Source organism: Orcinus orca, chromosome 11, assembly GCF_937001465.1.
Source record: "Orcinus orca chromosome 11, mOrcOrc1.1, whole genome shotgun sequence".
NCBI classification, from domain to species: domain Eukaryota; kingdom Metazoa; phylum Chordata; class Mammalia; order Artiodactyla; family Delphinidae; genus Orcinus; species Orcinus orca.
The window spans coordinates 65,203,775-65,225,470 of NC_064569.1; the positions used below are offsets into that span (position 1 = coordinate 65,203,775).

The window sequence follows — 21,696 nt, forward strand, 5'->3', positions numbered from 1 at the left end:
ATAAAAAATATTTTCAATACACGACAGTCAATTTGTTAATATTCTTCAAATGAAGAGCTCTTACAAGTCAGTAAAGATCTAAGCAAAATAGGCGAGAGAACTCATGGACAAATAATAATTTTTAAAATGCCCAATAAACCTATGAAAAAATGTCCAAGATCCCTAATAATTAAAGAAATATAGATGAAAAAATATTTCATTTTTAATTTAAAAATGGTAAAGATGTATTTTTAAATATGGTGTACTGAAAAGGACGTAGGGAAAAGGTACTCATATACTGTTAATATAACACAAACTGGTACAGTTTTTCTGGAGGGCACTATCGTTATGCACTGGATAAACCCTTTATAAATGAAGATTTTTACTTTCAGGAAAATTTACTAAGGATAAAATCAGATATACACACATACCTATAAGATAGATGTGATGTGACAGAAAACAAAAAATAAATCAATTCTTGGCTTTTGAGTTTCAGAAATACTCTTTGAACGTCATGGCACAGACAATAGTTGGGGAAACTATGTTTACTATAAGTAAACTCAAAGAGGCTCCCTTTGTGTGTGTGTGTGTGTGTGTGTGTGTGTGTGTGAGATTTATTTATTTATTTAACATCTTTATTGGAGTATAATTGCTTTACAATGGTGTATTAGTTTCTGCTTTATAACAAAGTGAATCAGTTATACATATACATATGTTCCCATATCTCTTCCCTCTTGCATCTCCCTCCCTCCCACCCTCCCTATCCCACCCCTCTAGGAGGTCACAAAGCAACAACCTAAGTGTCCATCATTGGATGAATGGATAAAGAAGATGTGGCACATATATACAATGGAATATTACTCAGCCATAAAAAGAAACGAAATTGAGCTATTTGTAATGAGCTGGATGGACCTAGAGTCTGTCATACAGAGTGAAGTAAGTCAGAAAGAGAAAGACAAATACCGTATGCTAACACATATATATGGAATTTAAGGGAAAAAAATGTCATGAAGAACCTAGGGGTAAGACAGGAATAAAGACACAGACCTACTAGAGAATGGACTTGAGGATATGGGGAGGGGGAAGGGTAAACTGTGACAAAGTGAGAGAGTGGCATGGACATTATACACTTCCCAACCCTTTTAAGGTTTCTCCAGGTTGGGATTAGGGAGTAGTAAAAGAGAAGAAAAGTTGTAATCAGACATAATAGAACCCTGAGAAAGGAGGCAGTCCTTCCCTTTCAGCTGACCCCCAGGGTAGATGACATAACTCCTATTTTATAGGATCCAAGTGCAAAGGCCTTCTTGACTTGCTTCCTGGGTAAAGCTCGGGGGAGAAACGTATGTGATGTGACAGATAGAGAGCAAGATAGGCTTAAACACTGCCAGAATACTGAAGAGTGGCACTGAAGTGGCAGAGAAGGCCACCCAAAATTGGTTGAGATTACATTTTCACAAGCCAAGGAGAAGGGGGGCTAAAATGAATATTATCTTGAGTTACAAAAAACAATTTGCATTTCAAGCACACAAATTATATCTTGAGATTCCTAATTACGACTATTGTACAGATTTGGAGACTTAAGAATTGTGTTCCATTCTGTCATTTGCTTCAGCGAGGTGGATGTGGACTGCAGAAAAAAAAACGCTTTGAACTTAGCAATGAGATAGCCATTGGTGGCCTTCAGTCATTTGTCTGAAAACCAGGCAGATACTAAGGGTTTAAGAAATGACTGTGGAGAGCCCTGGAGGCAACTTGTATAACCACTCCTTTGCCGAGTCTGGGTTAAATAGAGAGCAAGGGGTTATAAATAGCTGTTGAGTCGAGTGAATTTTTATCTGTGGCGGAAGCCTAGGAAAATAGGCTTATTCACTGATTAATTTATTCCTTTAATTATTCACTCAGTCATTGACTTGGACACTCAACAGATGTTTATTAAGCATTTATTTTACCAGTCATGTTCTACTAAGTTCTCTGGAAGAATATGGACAGGGGAAAACTTTGACAACTTTGTATAACACAAACTCTGTTTTCAGTGTGCTTGTAATTTCTTTGTAATTTGCCCCAAGGTGAATTGTTAATGTATTAACAATTAATGTATGGAATTCTCCTTTAAAAGGAAAACTGGCTGATTTGCTTGTTCATACCCTTCTCTAGTTTCTTTTCTAATATTAAAACTTACATGTTTATATGTTTTAATAACAATGGTTCACCCATTTTCTAGGCCACATGATTAGTCTCCAGACTTCTTTTTGGCTTTTGTTCTATTTGCTTTCATTTAATAGGGTTGGAAATTCTAGGCCGGACCTTTGGAGGCCCATTATCCCAGTTTAGGCACTCTGCCTACTATTTAGAGTTGCCACAGGAGGGCTGTGGGACTAATACGTGGGACCATCAGGCTCTCACCATAGAGAATGGCTGAGAAACACGGCTGGTGTGCCATACTCAGCCCTGCAGAACTGGCAGGATTACCTCTCTCAACCCCAGCGCTGCTCTCCCCAATACGGTTAGCAACTGATAAAAGGCAGATCTCACGGGGGCTTCCTTGGTGATGCAGTGGTTGAGAGTTCGCCTGCCGATGCAGGGGACGCGGGTTCGTGCCCCGGTCTGGGAAGATCCCACCTGCCGCGGAGCGGCTGGGCCCGTGAGCCATGGCTGCTGAGCCTGCGCGTCCGGAGCCTGTGCTCCGCAACGGGAGAGGCCACAACAGTGAGAGGCCCACGTACCGCCAAAAAAAAAAAAAAAAAAAAAGCAGACTCCACGGTCTTTGAATCCAGATTTTTGCCTCAGTGCTCTATCTTTGGTTTAGACGGTGACTCAGATTCTTTCGGGCGTGGCAGAGTTAACGGGTCTCCTAGTCTGACTCTACCTTTTCACTCTGTCTTTCCCACCAGGGCACAGAACCCACATGGGATCTGGGCAGTGTCACACTTCTTCATTTCTACTACTAAAAATGCTGTGTTAAAAATAATACAAATCACATGATTAAGCAGTATAACAGAAACTAAGAGGTAACTCAGAGATTTGAAGAAATATAAGCATGTTTATAAGACTATCATTTCAAACACTCAATAACTTTGTTTTTAAAATTGTTTTCAGAAAAATCTTGAGGATTATTCTGGGTGGCTCTCTTTTTCCACTGGCTTTGCCTACTTTATAAATACTTTGGGGGGCATATGTTTGTCTTAAGCTATGATTTATCTCTGGAGTGCTTTTAGTCCTTCAGTATAACTTTTTAATAAGAATAAGGCAGTTTTCTCTCCTTTCTCTCCCTTTTAAAGTAAGAACAAAAAAGCAGACAACCTTTCCTGTTCCATGCATAGAAAAAGCTATCTGATCAGTTAGGGTATACACGCTGAGGAACAAACACCTGTCAGCAGGTACTCCCTTAGCCCTGAAAGTTTATCATTTATTCCTACTTTTGACTTAGTCTCTCTCACTCTTAATGAAACTATGCCTCATTTCAAGCTAAAATATTTAAAACATGTTTTGAAATACAATAGTTTATTTGTAAACAGTTAAGATTTCTATTACAGATATAGATATGTGTATACACACACACACACACACACACACACATACACACACACACACACACACCCCCTCCTGATTCAGGAATTGTCCTTTATAACAATTAGCTCAGTTTGAGCAGTCACTGAAAACCTGTAACACCAGCTTTTCACATAGGATGAAAACGTGGCCTTTATGTGATTTGAGGAGACCAAGGAAAACTTCCAATTTCAAAGTGAAATTCCCTCCTCTGTTAAAAAACCCTGAACTTTATACTTTCCATAAGAGCTTTCTATACTTTCTAAAAGAAATTCTGTAGTTTTAGATTTCATCCTCTTGCTTTAAGAGTTTATTGTACCTATTGCAATTTGAGGAAGTCATTAGCATGGGTTAATTTAACAAGGCTTTCCAACAGACATCTGGTAAAAGTTGGATGTCATTAAGGAGGTGAGGGGTGGTGGGGAAGGCATGGGGGTATACTAGGTATCCAGGAAACTTAGACCAAAGAGAAGTGGTCTGAAAAAAGAAAAGCCCCTAAAGAGAAATATTACCTACTCCACAGTAGTGCCTAGTCTGGCCATGAGCCTTTACCAAAGTAAATTAAAATGCACAGGAAGAATGGACATTCCCATCCTGAAAATATTTCTTTCCCCTGCTAAATTTTTAAAAAAACACAGATAGAAATCCAAATGAAAAGCAGAGTTCAAGTGGTTTTATTAATATTACCATTTCCAAATGCATAAATACAAACTAATAAAATACTAAACTGAAGAAAAACCGTAAGAACTGGATCTTCTAAAATGTTAATATATAAAGGAATATATTTTCATTCAGGAAGCTGGGAAAAATGATCTCAGTAAATAACCAGACGCATACTTGTTTCATTAGTAATCTCATGTAGTAGTAGTAAGCTGTGGGAAATTTTAAAGTTAGTTACTTTGATGCAAATTTGGCAAGTCAGTGGCTGATAAATGAACCAACTTTTAAACATTGTTGCATTCTGATTTTTCAGTAGTATTTTTTCCCCCCACACAATATGAGTTATCAAAATGGCTGCTATTTCTTGGTACACTCAATATCTTGGTTGATTAAGAATCCCCTCTAATAAGAGAGAACTTTGGATTACACTGCATACATGAATTTTCTCACAATATGTGCTCTCCCCCCTGTTATAGAAAAACCAGTTGTTAAATTTTGACCTTGTATAGACCTCAGATGGAAGAGATGCCTGCCCTGGAAAGGGATCTCAATATCTGTGCACAATCAGTTGCCCAATGGCCCATGCCCAGGTCTTCATGTGCATGTGGTTCTTTCTCTGTGAGGATTACATGGACATAATCCTGACCCAGCTTGCTGATAAGCTGCTTAAACACTTTGTTGGATAACGGAGAGTTGGCTATACCTCTCAGTTACTGTAGGAGTATCTAGAGCCAGGTTTATGCATAGGCTCCTAAATGCGTCAGTCATTCTTTTGGATTAAGGACCAAATAATGTTATCAGGAAATAAAATGATATCAAGGATATTGAGTTATGATATGTTAGTACAATTAAGTAGCTCACAAACTGAGAATATCATACCTGCAAAGGCCCTTAGAAGCAACCTCGTTTATCTCCTTGTACCTTAATACATAAGGAAGTAAAGACCAAGAGTGGCTGTGACTTGGTCCATTTTATCAATATGTTAGTTGCAGTGCTGGATTAGAACTCATTATTCTTAATGACTGCTCTTTCAACAGCCTCATTCTGCTTTTTTAGATTAACTAATTCAGATAATGGTGGGTCGGTTTTTACATGATGTGAAAGGATAGAAACTAATGACAAGGATGTGTCAACTCCTAGCTCTAAAGTGCATGAGTTGGCCAGTGAAGAAGCAGAATAAGACTATATGCTCACTATTAGTGGGTTATTATTCTCAACTTTGAAAAGGCCCAATATAGCCAAAGACAGACCTACTCCTTTCCCGCAAAGGTAATTGTGACTGTTCATTTTGTTCTTATGATAGTTCTGCTTTTAGTCCATGAAGGTGTTTTGATATTATTTTAAGAGTGTGTGTGTCTATACATAATAAATGTGTGTGTGTGTGGGGGGTGTGTGTGTATACTCTAACATTCATTGAGCACTTATTGAGTGCAAGGCGGTGTTAGCTGCTTTGTAATGGAGAGGTAATGGAGAGCTTAAGAAATTTGTCCCAAGTCCCCAGCTAGTCAGATGGAACTTAACTGAGATCTGTTTCCAGAGACTAGGCTCTTACCTACTAATCCATAGCCTTAAATAAGATAATAAAGAGAAAGTAAATAGCATATCAGCAGTTCTCCTATTCATGGGTATTTTCAGACCAGTTGTTTTTGAACCTGGATGTACACAGAAATCAACTTAAACACTTTTAAAATATAGAGACCTAGGCTGTATCCCAGACTTGCCATATCAAGGTCCACAGCAATACGAGCTAGGAACATGTGACATTATAAAACTCTGATACAGCCAGCCAGCCACTGATGTGCAGATTAGTGTTTAGACATAGTGCCCTAGGCTATAACCACCTCAAATAGTAAATGCCATCTTAGGAGTGTCTTTACTATATTACTCCAGGAAAGAGGGCTGGATAGGTGAGGGAAATCTTACAATTTTGCCTTGGTGTAGCTCTGTAGTCAGCATTTTTGGTCATTAAAAAAAAACCATATGGACTGGATGTTTAATTCAGAATGGACTATCAAACAAAATTGAGTTATTTGCAATGAGGTGGATGGACCTAGAGTCTGTCATACAGAGTGAAGTAAGTCAGAAAGAGAAAATCAAATACCGTATGCTAACACATATATATGGAATCTAAAAAAAAAAAAAAAGGTTATGAAGAACCTAGGGGCAGGACAGGAAGGAATGAAGACGTAGAGAATGGACTTGAGGACGTGGGGAGGGGGGAAGGGCAAGCTGGGACAAAGTGACAGTGTGGCATGGACATATATACACTACCAAATGTAAAACAGATAGCTAGTGGGAAGCAGCCACATAGCACAGGGAGATCTGCTCAGTGGTTTGTGACCCCCTAGAGGGGTGGGATAGGGAGGGTGGGAGGGAGACGCAAGAGGGAAGAGATATGGGGATATATGTATATGTATAGCTGATTCACTTTGTTATAAAGCAGAAACTAACACACCGTTGTAAAGCAATTACACTCCAATAAAGATGTTTAAAAAAAAAATGAACTATCTCCACACAAGTTATAGGATATATTCAGAAAAAAACCTTTATGACTCTTTGATCCTTTCCTTTTCTCAAATATGTTAATATCCTGTTCTAAATGTATTCTCTTTTCCTGAAGAAAAGTGGCAAGTATAAAAAGTAGTACATTTATCCTCTGGAAAAAATATGCTAATTCTCTCCCATAGTACTTTGTTCCTGCCTAAATGCTAATATCTATTTCAGTGCACTGTAATTTATTAGTTTTCAACCATTCTGCTGTCACTAGACTGTCCGAGGGCAAGATGAGTCTTATTTATCTCTGTGCCCAGCATCTATTGTGTGCTCAATAAATACTTAGTCAATGAATAAGCCATACACACACACACACACACACATTTATATATATATATTTTTAACATCTTTATTGGAGTATAATTGCTTTACAGTGGTGTGTTAGTTTCTGCTTTATAACAGAGTGAATCAGCTGTACATATACATATATCCCCATATCTCCTCCCTCTTGCGTCTCCCTCCCACCTTCCCTATCCCACCCCTCTAGGTGGTCACAAAGCACCGAGCTGATCTCCCTGTGCTATGCGGCTGCTAAGGAGCCAGTACTGCCCAAGTTTGAATTTGAGCTTCTTAACTTAGCAGCTTTGTGAGCTCAGACAAGCTGCTTAGCATCCCCACGCCTCAATTTTCTCATCTGTAAAAAGGGTATCATAGAGTGTTTACTTTATAGAATCATTATGGGCATTACATTTATTGATAATATACACAAGGCACTTGGAAGAGCACCTGACACTTTAAAAGGGTCCAAAAAATGTGAGCTGTTTGTTGAACTGTTTCCTGGGTGATCATGTCACTGTAGGGCTTCAGGTGCTTAAGGACAATAACAGCAACAACAAAATATAATTTGCCTTTGGAATAGGTAGAAGTTTCTTTTATATTATCTAGGAAGCCAAAGAAAATGTATTTACTAAATTAATTATGTATGGAGTTTGTTGGAAGGTTTGAAACTACTTAGGTAAATCAACTGCTTCTAATCACAGTCAAGTAATTTAGAAGCATCATTTCCATACATACAGTTGATATGCTAATTACAAATGATCATCATTTATTCATGAAAAACTGCTCTCTCAGTCCCTCCACGGTGCCAGACTTTGTTAGGGAAAGGAAGAGCGTGCAGGAAATTCTCTTGATAGGAGCATGCATAATGTGAGCAAACTTGAGAGGGGAAAACCATCAAATAGCCAAACACGACAAGAGAGCAAAGAGGTTAATGGGGGAAAAAAGTGTATGTAATTACACACATGTTTATCCTGTGAGAGTAGTTATACATATAAAATTTTTTGAACCATGGAAGTAGAGAATGCAGAGCACTAGCAGTCGGCCCAGGGGCAGAAAATTTAAAGCAAGCAAAAGCTTTAAGAAAAAAATCAGCACCAGAAATCACAGATCTAACAGGTGGTTGATCTGAGCCCACCTTTTCAGATCCGGAGCCTAAAACTGGAAACAAATACAGCTACTACATGTCAGTTGTAATGCTTTATAGTAACTCTGCTTAACCCTCAATGTTCTGGCACCGACAGGAGGCAAAAGAAGTCCTGATGGTTGTTGGGATAAATACAACACACACATGCACACACATACATGTATACCTATACATATACACTCAATAAACATATATACACATGCACACACATGCACACACATATATGCATACACACACATACAGCCATCTTCAAGAGTACAAATGTGAACACTAGACATCTGGAACCAGAACAAAGCTGTGTGGAAAAATATTCCTAGAAAATGAGATCTTGAAATCGGTCTGTTAATTTTTGAGGGGTAGGTTTCACCCGGGAAGCCGAGTTCCAGGGTACACTTCCAATCAGGATTCACGCTGATCTGTGCTTCCAAAATACGTGCTCTGCCCACCCACACTCTCCCAAGCCGTGACACTCTGTGACACTAACCCCCCCCCAGGAGCAGAGCCTCTCGCAAACGTCCAGAAGCAGGAATATCAAAATTGCCGACTCTTGATATTTGCTTCCAGGTCTGGTTTGACCTGAGAGGGGGGTTGTGGAGGTGATGATAACATACCCACCAAGAATCCCCTCCCTCATACCCATACGTGCTACCATTACAGCTCCACTTAAACATGCAAATACATCTCAGTCACTAAAATCTAGTGTGGTTCCTAATCAAATCGTCAGACCAACCCTGAGTACAGCCAGTGTGACGGGGCAGAAAGGCCAGGGATTCGGATTAGGAGGATCCCGGTTTGAGTCATAACAAATCACTGTCGAAGAGTGTGACCTTTAGAGAATGACCTCACCTCTTTGTGTCTCAGGTCTCCGATGGACACTGTCCTGGTTTTAGGACTGAAAGTCCCAGAAAATACCTCAGTCCTGGGCAAACCTAGACAGTTGGTCACTGACTAAGACGCAGGAAAATGTAAAGATTGAAGAATGCATAGTAGTGCTTGGTACATGATATATCTTCAGTAAATGTTTGTTTTTGCAGTAGCCCTTGTGGAATTTGAATTTTCAGTGGACATAGGGGGGAGCAATTTTATCAAAGAAGGATGGGTCTGTTGAACACCAAAGGGCAGCATGAGGAGAGGAAAGGGAAGGGAAGGAGGGATCTGAGTTAAGAGAAAGGTTTGGAAGAATAGGTTCGAGGGCGGGGGAGTCATTTTTGCTCACTCTGAAACCCTGCCAACACCCTAAAGACAGGTCTAGTACCACGGAGCATTATCTCCTTCTGGTACTGTAGAATCCCAAGGATGATGGAGCCTGGCTTAAATGGCAAAGCTAGTTTAGGAGGAGTATCCAGATTCAGGTGAGGCTTTTAAACTGATGAACCAGGCCTGCATACCTGGACACTGGTTGGATCCCCGAGGACAAATACCAAAGCCCATCCTTCAGATAGTCTCCACTGATTTTTATGGCAGGCGGGTTATGATGTGATGCAGACAGGATGAACACTGGAAGGTTCTTTGAAAGACTTTGCAACCTAGAAAAAGGCTTAGCCTATAGGGAGTTTATGGGAAGTCTCCCTTTCACTAAGCGTGGCATACATCATCCCATCTCCTCTCCCTAGATGTCAGCTTGTATTATGCTGCAATGGCATCAGGATTCTGTCAACCAGAATAGTTTTCTTTTTTCCTTCAGTATCTTACTCTAGTGATCTCAGCGAGACCGTTGTTTTCTAAGGGGTATCAATGGAGACAATAACAGGTCTCTGAAATTATTCACCCAAACTCTTCAAAAGGTACCCTTTATTATTTAACCTGTCTTAGAATCCTAGAAGCCCTGCCAATTATATAAAGCATAAAGGAGAAACACAACAAATCTAGGCACAAGTTGTCTGAGTCCAGAGCTGTCAAATGTGTTTCCTGTACAGTGTAAAGCAGCAGGGACTTTTATGTTGCTTTGTACCATGAATAATATACAGTAATAATAGCTATAATGCTTAATTTAATTACAGAGACTCAAAATTACAGATGCCTTCTTGTAGGAGAAGGAGTGAAAATTTAAGGGATATTTCAGGTTTTACTGTCAAATATCTCACTGGCTCTACATATAAATGTCTTTTCCAATTAAAAGCACACCACAGGGGCTTCCCTGGTGGCGCAGCAGTTGAGAGTCCGCCTGCTGATGCAGGGGATGTGGGTTCGTGCCCCGGTCCGGGAGGATCCCACCTGCCGCGGAGCGGCTGGGCCCGTGAGCCATGGCTGCTGAGCCTGCGCGTCCGGAGCCTGTGCTCCACAATGGGAGAGGCCACAACAGTGAGAGGTCCGCAGAACGCAAAAAAAAAAAAAAAGCACACCACAGAATATTCTGTGGATTTGTCACCAGTGACTTATACTAAGATTTTTCAGGTAATTCAACAAAATAAAACTGTATTTATTTTAAATGTTCTAACTGGCTCTAATCCCCAAAGATTCTTTTCACCCCTCCCCTCTGGCTCCTGCTATCACTAGCCATGCAGCCACCCAAACTAGGCATCCAGGGGATGTGGTTAACTCTCCCCTCAACCCACATCCAATTAACCACGGATACTGGTTGATATTTATTCCCCATTTACCAACTCATCTCATCCTCTCCTCCCTCTTATTTCTTACCATTATAAAATATCCTCTAGTTTCTCTCTTGTCTAAATTCTTCTCCAGATTCTAGCCTGAGTCACTTGGTCTTCCTGTGTCCTTGCTGACAATCTACTGAAGGGCAGAAAGAACACAGTTCTGGTAGACCCTGTCCTTGAAGGCAGGGGCTACTGAGCTACATTGATTGTTTCTTCCCAGGCAGGACCCAGCACAGTGCATAGTACCCACCCAATCTGGTGAGTGCTGGCTTTGAAGGATAGGCCCAAAGATTGCCAGCTGTATACTGTAGGGAAAGTTATTTCATTTCCTGAGGCCCAGTTCCCAACATGCAAAACAATGTGAATAACATTTCCTTTAAAGATGTCATTTAAAATTTAATGAACTACCCATGTAAAGTGCCAAGTGCTACACCTGGCCCACAGAATGCACCCAATAAATGAGGGTCCCCTTACCCCATGAATATTTCCCCATTTTCTAGAAATGAAAATAAAAGTATCCTGTGGCATGCAAAGCACTTCCATCACACAGGCAGGTCCAACTCTATTTCCTTATATTCAGCTTCAACATAGGAGCACCATGCTTTTGATTTTACCACATATTTTCGTGTTTCCGTAATCTCTCAGTTTTATTCCCTCAGACTAGATGGTTCTTCCTCCTTCTCCTGTCTTAGGAAACCTCCACTCATCATTCAAAGTCCATTCCAAATAGCACTTATTCTCTAATATGTTATTTTCTTGCTCAAAATTAAGTGTAAACACCTTACAATGGCCTGTAAGGACCTTTACTCTCCGCTCCCAGCTGGCCTCTCCAACTCCACCTTCTAAGACTCTCCCCTCTCATTCAAACCCCAAATTACACTGGAGTTCTTTTTTGTATTATACATGCCTGGTTCATTCCTGCCAGGATTTTGTATGACTAGTTCCCTCTCATAAAGTTCTCAGGTAAACGATGTTCAACTTTAATATTAGTTATAGAGGTGCAGATTCAATCCAGAATGGAATAAACATTGTTCACTTATTTTTAAAAATTGGTAACTATTGCCGAGGATTTGGTGGAAATTTTTATTCTCATACAATTGGCAATAGAAGCTGGAGGTCAATTTGACAGCATCTATTAAAATAAAGTGTGCCCATGTGCTCCTAACCTGGGTTGCCACCTATCAGTATTCACCCTAGAAAAATAGTCATTCATATACATAAAGATTTTCGTTGAAGCAGTGTTCACAATAACAAAATGAAACAAAACAAAACAAAAAAACAATTGGGTAACATGCTAAATGTCCATCAACAGGGGAATGGTTGAATGAACTCTGGTACCCACATACCGTGGAATACTATACAGCAGATTAAAAAACATAAGTATGTACTGAGAAGACAAGATATCCAAGACATAGTTCTGAGAAAGCAAGTCATAGAAAAATAAGTATATATGAAAATATTAGTGTATTTTAAAAACTTAAAATAATGACTAACATTCATTGAGTGTTTACTATCAGGTACTGTTCTAAGTGCTTTAAATTTATCAAAATAGTGACTCTTCCTACATACCTGGTGAGGTATGTAACGTTATCATCCCAATTTTATATATGAGGAAACTGAAGAACAGTAAGTTTCCATGGGCGCACCATTAACGGGTAACAAATCTGTCTCCAAGCCTGGCCTCTTAATCACGGCTCTATATTGTCTCACACACTTTATATCTAAAAATAAATAAACAAATAATTGAATGTGTGTGTGCGTGTGTGTGTGTGTGTGTGTACTTGCGTGCAAAGGAAAACACTTGGGTAAATACCCACCATCATAGTGTTTCCTCAGGCGGGGAGAGGAAGGAACTGGAATGGAGTGATGGTGAGGAAAATGATTAAAGAGGCTTTTAAAAAAAATCTGACCAGTTTTTTAACATTGAATTCTTTGGAAATTTTATAAGGATGCATTCACATATTTCTTGTATAACTACTGTAGCCCAGAATCAACATGAGGAAAGTGAGTCATTCTAGAATAAACTGAAGAAGGTGGGACAAAGGATAATTTTGTTTTCAAAGTGCTTTGAGGCACAGCTTTGAGGTAATTTGAGCAAAAAATAAATTATACCTGCAATTGCCTGGGCCATTTAGGTGAAATGAAGGGGTTTTAGCTACATTACCTCAGAAATTATGGACGTTGAAGTGTGGTTTGTGGGAGCTTCAAAACCCCAATTATAAGGGAAGGCCACCAAAATTCCATTCAATCATGACCGAACGCTTTTTCTCCTGGCATCGTTAATTTGCTGAAACCTGAGTTTTCCTTTCCTCCGTTAACTCTTGGTTGTTTATTTGTCCATGCTAGCTTCAGTTACATGACCTGCTAGATCATTCATGTTTAAGTGTGAATGATATAAATTGAGGATGATGTTTGACTAAGAACTGGTGAAGAAGAATTATGAAACACTGCATGTTCGAATTTTTGTTTTTCACTAATGGCTCCTAAGATGAAAAACTGCAGTGATTTCGAGGCTGACAGATGTGAGATCCCAGAGAGAGTTACGAATCAGTCGACCTAGAAATTCTTTTGAAAATGAGATGAGTTGGTTTTATATTTCTCCTTTAGTACGATTATTATTGATCCTCTCCTCCCATTTCCCCAAATAACAATGTATTGTAACAAAGAAACATAGCTGTTCCCTACATAACAGGTTCATCATGAGATGTGTTTCTTCTCTCATTAAAACATTAAGTTATATCTACCCCTGGTTACCCTGCCTCAAATTCCAGCCCCTTCTAGACCACTCTTCACATTGCAATCACGGCAGTCTTTCTAAAATGCATATTTGATCGTATCACTCTCTTGCTTAAAATCCGTCTAAATCCCCATACTGCTCAGATACAGTCCTAGCTTTGCAGTCCAGTGTGCATTACAATCTAGGCCCTGCTTACATTTTTAGCCTCATTTGCCAACTCTTAAGGGTCCAAATGGAAGAACTGGCCTGGCCATGTTCTCTTGTGTCTGGACTCTAGCATGGTTTACTCTGAGGTGGCCCTTTCATGCTCCTTGCTGCCTCCATCCACCTACCCAGCACCTACTTGCCTATGAGTTTTCTTCACAGAAGGAACCATCTCTGGCCCTCCCATGCCTGGGTTAGATGCCCCTGTTATGATCTCCCATGGAACCCCATACTTATCCTTATTTACAAAATAGCCTATGTTGCAAAGATCGTCTTCTTCCCTATTTCCTCCCCATACCTGTAAGCGTGAAATCAGGGGGTTTTATTTTTTATTTCACTGGTGACTAAGACAATACCAGGCCCAATAATATTTTGCCAAATGAATGAATGAATAATTATCTAAGTTTTATGGATTGATTAATGTTCATCAACAAACTTGTAACTTAACGATGTTGTCACTTCTCAGAGAAAACATAATGATTTCTTATTTAAACCAATGGCTGCCCCCTTAATTATGAACTAGTAACAATCAACACAATTAATTTATATAGTAAATAATTTATAATTATTTAATTAATTAATTTAAATAATTTATATAGTACCTACTACGTGTCAGGAACTATGTTATGCCACTTGAACACCAAAACATAAAAACAAGGTAGCCACTATTATTACCATCTCTTAGCAGTGAGGAAACTAAGGTTCAGAGAAGTTACCAGATTGCTTCGTAAACTCCATAAATTACACTGAATTAGTTTGTGAGAGTTAATTTGCCCAGTGCATTTAGAGTGCTTAGGAAATGCCTGGCCTGTAAGCTCTCAAAGGAAGGCTTTTCTGTTACTACAGAAAAGTCAATTTTGTTACTACACTTAAAGGGCTGCCTGCTTTATTTCTACACCTAGTGTTTGGGGATTTTCAAACTACCATTAATATAGTGGCATATACATTTAGTAGAAGATACATTTTTGAAAAGTTGCATATTTTTAATTAGCAAAAACTTTAAAAATTAAAACTGTGAGCTACTACTGCCAAATTCACCTCTACCTTCTTTGTTTCTTCTCCAACATGCCAGTACTCTTCCATCTTAGGGACTTTGCATTGATTCTTTCCTCTGCCTGGAATGTTCCTCCCTAGATACTCATGTGGCTCCCCCCGCTTCATCTCCTTGATTCCTCTTCTCAAATACCACCTTCTCACTGAGGCTACTCTGCCCAGCAGCGCACACTCCTCTCTCTACCCTGACACCCCCATCCTCCTTAATCTTTATTATGGTTAATAATAAATACTTTTTGAATGAATGAATGCATGTTAAGATTATGTCCAGGCAATGTTCTACAACCTCGTTTGGCCACATATGTGCTCTAGATACAGGGCATTTATGTATATTTTGTCAACATACTGCCCTATTTAGTAGCTCTCAAATTTAGGGTTTGGTGGAGTAGCTGAGCAGGTGATAATGGTTTGATCTAGGAAGAGTAACACAACGAAGAGAGGTAAAGCTAAAAGTTCAGCTTAGGTTACCCACGTTCCTATAAATAATTGAAAGTGCGTCAGAGGGAATTTTAATGACTATATTTGACTTGTTTTCTTCACAGAATAATCAAACATGCTTACTAAAAAATTCCACATAATTAAACTCTCGATGATTTCCTTAAAAATTAAATAAATTTATTAGAGGCCAAGCAGGTTTAAGTGATTGGGGTACTTTGTGGAACACTCAAAATATGTGCAAAATTATATTCAATGCAACTGAAGGAAAACATATCTTAATACCTACAGATGCTGACACCATAAAATGATGTGTGATCTGATAACTAGCATCAGACAGCTTTGCATTATCCCTCCTGCCAACTGCATCCAAAAAAACAGGACCCATGTGAAATGATGTGTGCAATGGGTCCCTGTGGTAATTAGCTAGAAATTACTACATCCTGGTCAGTAATATTTAAAATTGCTTCTAACATTGTATAAGAGTGAAGAGCAACATAATAATGATCATTTAATATAAACTTTAAAAAAATTTAAACAGATCATGGGCACAAAAATAAAGAGAATTTCAGGATTAGCAGCTGTCCCACTCCTAGCCTTGTGGCCAGCCTTATTTCAGATCTGTTGTAAAACTCAGAGGGCTCTGGTACCCTGAAGACTTCACTTTTAGACTTTATTGAGTAGTCAAATAGATACTGTGCCTTCTAGACTTAGGCAGAAGAGAAAAGTGGCAAGGCCTTAGCATATTTCTGTTTATGACATGTTGACACACAATTTCTCCAAATCACCCAAACCTACAGCTCAGGCCAATTATAAGTAATGTGGTCCTGTCTATTTATGAAAAACTTAACTTGATGTTTCTAGGAGAATTAGATAGAAGTGAGCTCCTTTAGGTTATGAGCTATGATTTGTTTAAACTGTCCCTTTCCCAGTGCCAAGCACATGGCACGTGGTTAATAATTCTTTTTTGGCAGTCTGATTGAAGCCTTTAAAGTGGTATTCTTAAAATACTGTTTGCCTGTAGAGACAGGTTCAATAATGGTGAGCGGTCAATCCCCTTGCCTTTGTTATAGAAGGTAATTAGGGTCAACTGCAGGGCTCCTCCTCACAGATCCTCAATTCAGAGACAAGCCTTAGATAAAGTCTCTTTTCAAGAATTGGCCTCATTTGTGAAATTCCGCGCATGCTATGATTTGGTAGAAGTCCATTCTATTCACATACACCATACAGTGTATAATGTATGCAATTTAGATTTTAATGGTGCACCTAATATTTGGTTTGTATCAGTCTCCTTGAAATTGGACCCGTTTAGTTTAAGAAAATGGTTCTCAACCAGGCATGATTTCACCCCTCAGGGGAGAGCTGGTGATGTCTGGAGACACTTTTGTTGGTCACCACTGGAGGCGGGGAGTGTGACTGGCCAGGAATGCCGGCCAAACATCCTACAATAGACAGAACAGCCTCACCAACAAAGACTTATCCAGTTTACAATATCAACTGTTCTAAGGTTGAGAAACTCTGATTAAGACAAATTAATTTAGTGAAAAGTTTATGAAGCAGAATTTTTTAAAAAAATAAAGTTTTCTACTTTAAAATGCTGCCAGTTTGCTAGAACTCAGTTAATTCATTTAAAATTACCCGCAGCCTAAAACCTATGCCCTCTCCAAAACCAGATGAAATCATTCTATTTTGTATACTTTCACATGGATGACCTGCAGACACCACAATTTGCTATGTAATGGGCACCTCACTTTCTTGCCTGAAACACCTTTTTTTTTTTTTTTTAATTGCCAAGTCACTGGAACACGTTTTGGACCATCACCAAGTGGAACTGTACTCTTAGGCCCCGAAATGCAGTTTTCTCTACATTTGTCCATGATGCCTGTGGGCTCCCGCCTCTGACCTGACATCACCGAGTCCTCCTGAGAGCTCAGCCTGAAACATCTTTTCTCCTGTATCCACAAGAGGCAGGAACCATGCCAGAAACTTAGGACTTCCTTGGTAATTCCCTCTCCTTTACCTCTCACATCTAGTCAACCGCCAGGTCTTGCTTATAGTACCATTACCTCCAAAATAGTTTTGAAATCTCTTCCTTTCTCTCCATCCTAATTCTTTTCTTGCAAGACGTTCATCATGTCTCTCCAAAACTCCTAGGAGTTTCCTAGTTGATCTCCCCACGTCCAGTTTTTTCTCCACTCCTTCACATACTCCCACTCCCACATGCTGGCAGTTGCCAGACCAACTTATCTAAATGCAAAAAAAAAAACATGTTATGTTGGCCATTTCCTACCACCTTCAAATGGTAAGTCCAGACTACTTATCATGGTTTATGGGGCACACTACGACATGGCCCCTGCCCACCCCTCCAAACCCAATCCCACCACACTTTGCCTTACTCTTTCGCTACAGACATCATGCTGTTTCTTACGTTTGTGCATTATGTTGTCTCCTCTGCCTGGAGTAACCCTCCATCAACCGACATTTCTATAGATAACTACTATTTATCCTTTAAAAATTCTACTTATATATCATCTCCTCTACAAAGCCAGAAGGTGTTTCTCATTTTTAAAAATTCTGAACTGTCTGCCAACACTGTCCACATTATCCAATGGCAATAATTGGCTGGAACTGTGTTGGGACATTTCCTCTCTAGATTGCCACAGTTCCCACTTGGTCATCTCCATTCATTTATATAATCTCCTCTTGGTCCCCACTGTAGTCAAATTTCTCTCTCCTACTCTAAGGGGAGCCAAATCTACTTTTACAAAACCAAATCTATTACAGCATCATGCTCCCTTGGCTTTCAGAAGTAGAAGCTCAGTGACTGTCTAGAATCCTCAAGTTTTCTAATGTCACATTTTACTATATTTCTGAATATGTACTGACTACTGCATATGTGGTGATGAGTTCAGAACGAAAAAGCTGAGTTGAGATGCAGGTGCTGGGTGATAAGCTAGGCTCAGGCAGATTTTAGGAGATCAAATCTTGTGCATACCAGCCTTGCAGAGATTTAAATTCATGCTCAGTCAAAAACATAACTGCAACATATTCAGACTTTAACTCCAGGATGTAAAGTCTCAGTGCCTTGCTTCATATTCAAAGTTACCTTCCTAAGTCTTAAGCTATGCCATATTTGCATAGTTGTTGGAGATAACAGGCACACCTATGAATAAAAACATGACTTCTGAGAAGTGTTTAGGTGCCACTAAAGGGCTACAATGTAATTTACATTTCAGAGTAAAGTCAGCAGTAAAAAAGTTACCAACAAATGATTCTGTATCTATGAGAAGACAGAGCAAACCAAGGAGGGAAGGCTTATGGTTCAATATGAGACACTTTGCAACTTCATTAAAACTGCCCACACCCCATGGCTGAACTTAGAAACTGTGGTTCTGGCACCACAACATCTAAGACTCTCTCACTGAAGTTCCCATATCTGAGGCTCAGCAACTAACATTTGAGTTAAAGTTTGGGCATGTTACATGAACCCCCCAGTAATCACATGCAGCTCATGAAGTGTTATTTGATTCCCATCTGTATCAGTGTCTTCTTTCTTTGAGTGTATAATCAGGAACAAGATCATAATCCATTCTATAAAACTGTACAAACTCTGAGACTTAACTCGGTTTGCATTTCATTGGGTACACCTATGGAGCTGTGGTTATATTAACAACATTCCGACTTTGCTTTAGGCTGGTACCAGTAGTCTCCAGGCCAACATTTAGTAAGTTAGAAGAATGGTCCTTCTCAAGCAGGTTGGGCTTAAATCGAATCATAAAGCATAGCTTTTAGGTAACAGAAATTGGTTTCTCCAGTAATGGTTAAAACAATAACTGGTAATTGGGTTTGATGAGTTTCATAAAGCATAAACGATGCCAGAACGTGACCTAGCACAGAACTTGAAGGCAAGCACTGTATTCCTTCAAGGTGAACCGCTTATTTCTCAGCCAATAGAAGGATCCTTACTCTGTTTACATTTTCTGCTTTTGTAAATTAAGACTTTGCTGCCACAAGAACTATGAAGACATCCATCTGGGGGTTTGGTGAAAAGGCTGTTTACTAATAATATACAGCAATAATGCTATATTTTTGTGGAAAGATAAAGTCATATTTTTGCCAGTGCTATATTTATCAATTCTCTCTTTTACCTTCATTAGGAAAGGTAGATAGGGTGCTGTCATTACATCAGTTTTACAGATGTAAGGACACCCAAAAATCCAATGACTTGCCAATAATCAACAGCACATGAGTGGGAGCTAACTGCCTTTGAAATTAGAATATTTAATGAGAGACTTTTATTGTCCCTTGAAAATAAACAGAGCAGAGGAAATGACTTAGTCTGAGCTGAAAGTTTATATCTACATGCAAGAAAACTGTAAGACAGGAAGGAGACTATTACCTGCCTTAAAGAAATTTATATTAACAGTTAATAATAATTAATAGTTAGCAGTTATTGGGGTTTTTAAAATTATTTTATTTATTTATAATTTTTGGCTGTCTTGGGTTTTCGTTGCTGTGCATGGGCTTTCTCTAATTGTGGCGAGTGGGGGCTACTCCTTGTTGCTGTGCACGGGCTTCTCATTGCAGTGGCTTCTCTTGCTGCAGAGCACGGGCTCTAGGCACGTGGGCTTCAGTAGTTGTGGCACATGGGCTCAGTAGTTGTGGCCTGTGGGCTCTAGAACACAGGCTCAATAGTTGTGGCACATGGGCTTAGTTGCTTCGCGGCATGTGGGATCTTCCCGGAGCAGGGCTCGAACCCGTGTTCCCTGCACTGGCAGGCGGATTCTTAACTACTGCACCACCAGGGAAGTCCCAGCTATTGGGTTTTTAAAAGATATCTGCCATAGTGGCAGATACTTTCACACACTTTCTCTTATTTTAATCTTCAGATCAGCCATGTGAGAAAGATAGTATTATCTCTGTTTTACAGATGATGAAATAGAGTCCCCAAATTGTAAATGGTCATATTATGGTTAGACTATCCTTAAATTCCTCAGAAACTATAAGAACTTGAAATGTAATGACTTATTTGAAATGTTGAAAATATCAATTGACAATAAAGTAAAAGGTTTCTAATTTCCATTAAAAGTAGTGATAAAAAGACAGAAAACTACTTCTAAAGTTATCAGATGCCAGATCTTATTTAAGTGGTTTAAGGGTTTAGAAAGAAATTTTCAATATAGAAAAAATAATAATACTACACTAAAACAGAAAAAGTATAAGACACTTCAGTTTTTAGTGACTAGCCATAGTAGGTATCAGAAATTCTTAGCATAATACCAGATTTCAGAATTGACGGACAACATCAAGATTCCCATTGCACTTAGAATAAAATATAACCTTTTTGGTAGCACCTATAGGAATCTGCCCTATCTGGCTCCCACCACTCTTCAGCTCATCTTATCCAACTCTCCATGACCCAGTCTCTCTGCTCTTTTTTCAGCCAATCCTGAGACAGGCTGGGACCTGAGACTGGGACCCTTTGCTGCAGGGCTTGCACCTGGACAAACGTCTCCTCCAGCAACAAAATACAAAGAAACTATAAGGGACCAAAAATAACTGCGTGCCTGCACAGTTGGGGCAAATTACGGACAACAAGATAACAAGAGGACCAAATCCTATTGCTACTTCTGAAGAGCCAGGAGCAAAAGCAAGATGTTGGGAGCAAAAGCAGGGTATTGCGCATGCCCCCTGCACTCAACACCACCAAAGGGGTGGGCAAAGCACCTAAGCCATCCCTCCGGCCAGACCCCTGGACACACCCCTACTCTCACCCCATATAGGAATGAGCTCGCCCCTCCTTGGGCAGCGAGCAAGGGAACCTGTTACTTATTTTCGCTCCCCCCTGCTGTAGCAGGGGCCCCAGTAAAGCTTTGCCTGAATTTCTTGTCTGCTTTCTTATCAATTTCTATTGACTAAGGAAGGCCAAGAACCCTGGTAGGTAACAATCCTACACTACAAGTCATGGACTTTCTTGCCTGGATACCTTCACACAAGCTTTCTTCTGATGATGACTGACTCGTCCTTGCCCTTAGTCTCAGCTTAAATGTCACCCCTCAAAGAGGCTATCCCTAACACTATTAAAAGGAGCTCCTCTTATTCTTTTATATGGCACCTTGTTTTCTTCCTCTTTTCCCCCTTTAACACTTGTTATAGTACTTCATTATGAGGCAGTGTTATATTCTGAAGTATTGATATAAATTTGTGTTTTTTCTGTACTTCCCCTCCCCCTTTGCTTCCTTCAGCTTACATCTACAGAGCAAACAAAGAACTCAGAAACAGCTGAAAGACTTTGACTTTGACAGTAAGGCAGAAATGCATTCCCCGCCCCCCCCCCCCCCCCCCCCCCCGTTATCCAAAGACTAGATAGAGATTGGGGCCGAGGGGCGGGGGGCAGGAGGAAGAGAAGGATGAAAAGCTTCACTGATTATACAGGCAGAAGTAAAAGGAGAAAAGTATTCAAAGTGGGAGGGGAAAAAGAAAGTTGCATTGTCAGAACCAGTAGTAGG

At 39.7% G+C, this 21,696-nt stretch overlaps 1 protein-coding gene across 11 annotated transcripts in view; it reads right to left on the reverse strand.

The window, feature by feature from the left end:
* The window catches only part of LIN7A (lin-7 homolog A, crumbs cell polarity complex component), a 247,281-nt gene that overhangs the window by 12,529 nt on the left and 213,056 nt on the right, over nucleotides 1-21,696 (reverse strand). The gene's annotated exons all lie outside the window — the stretch shown is intronic.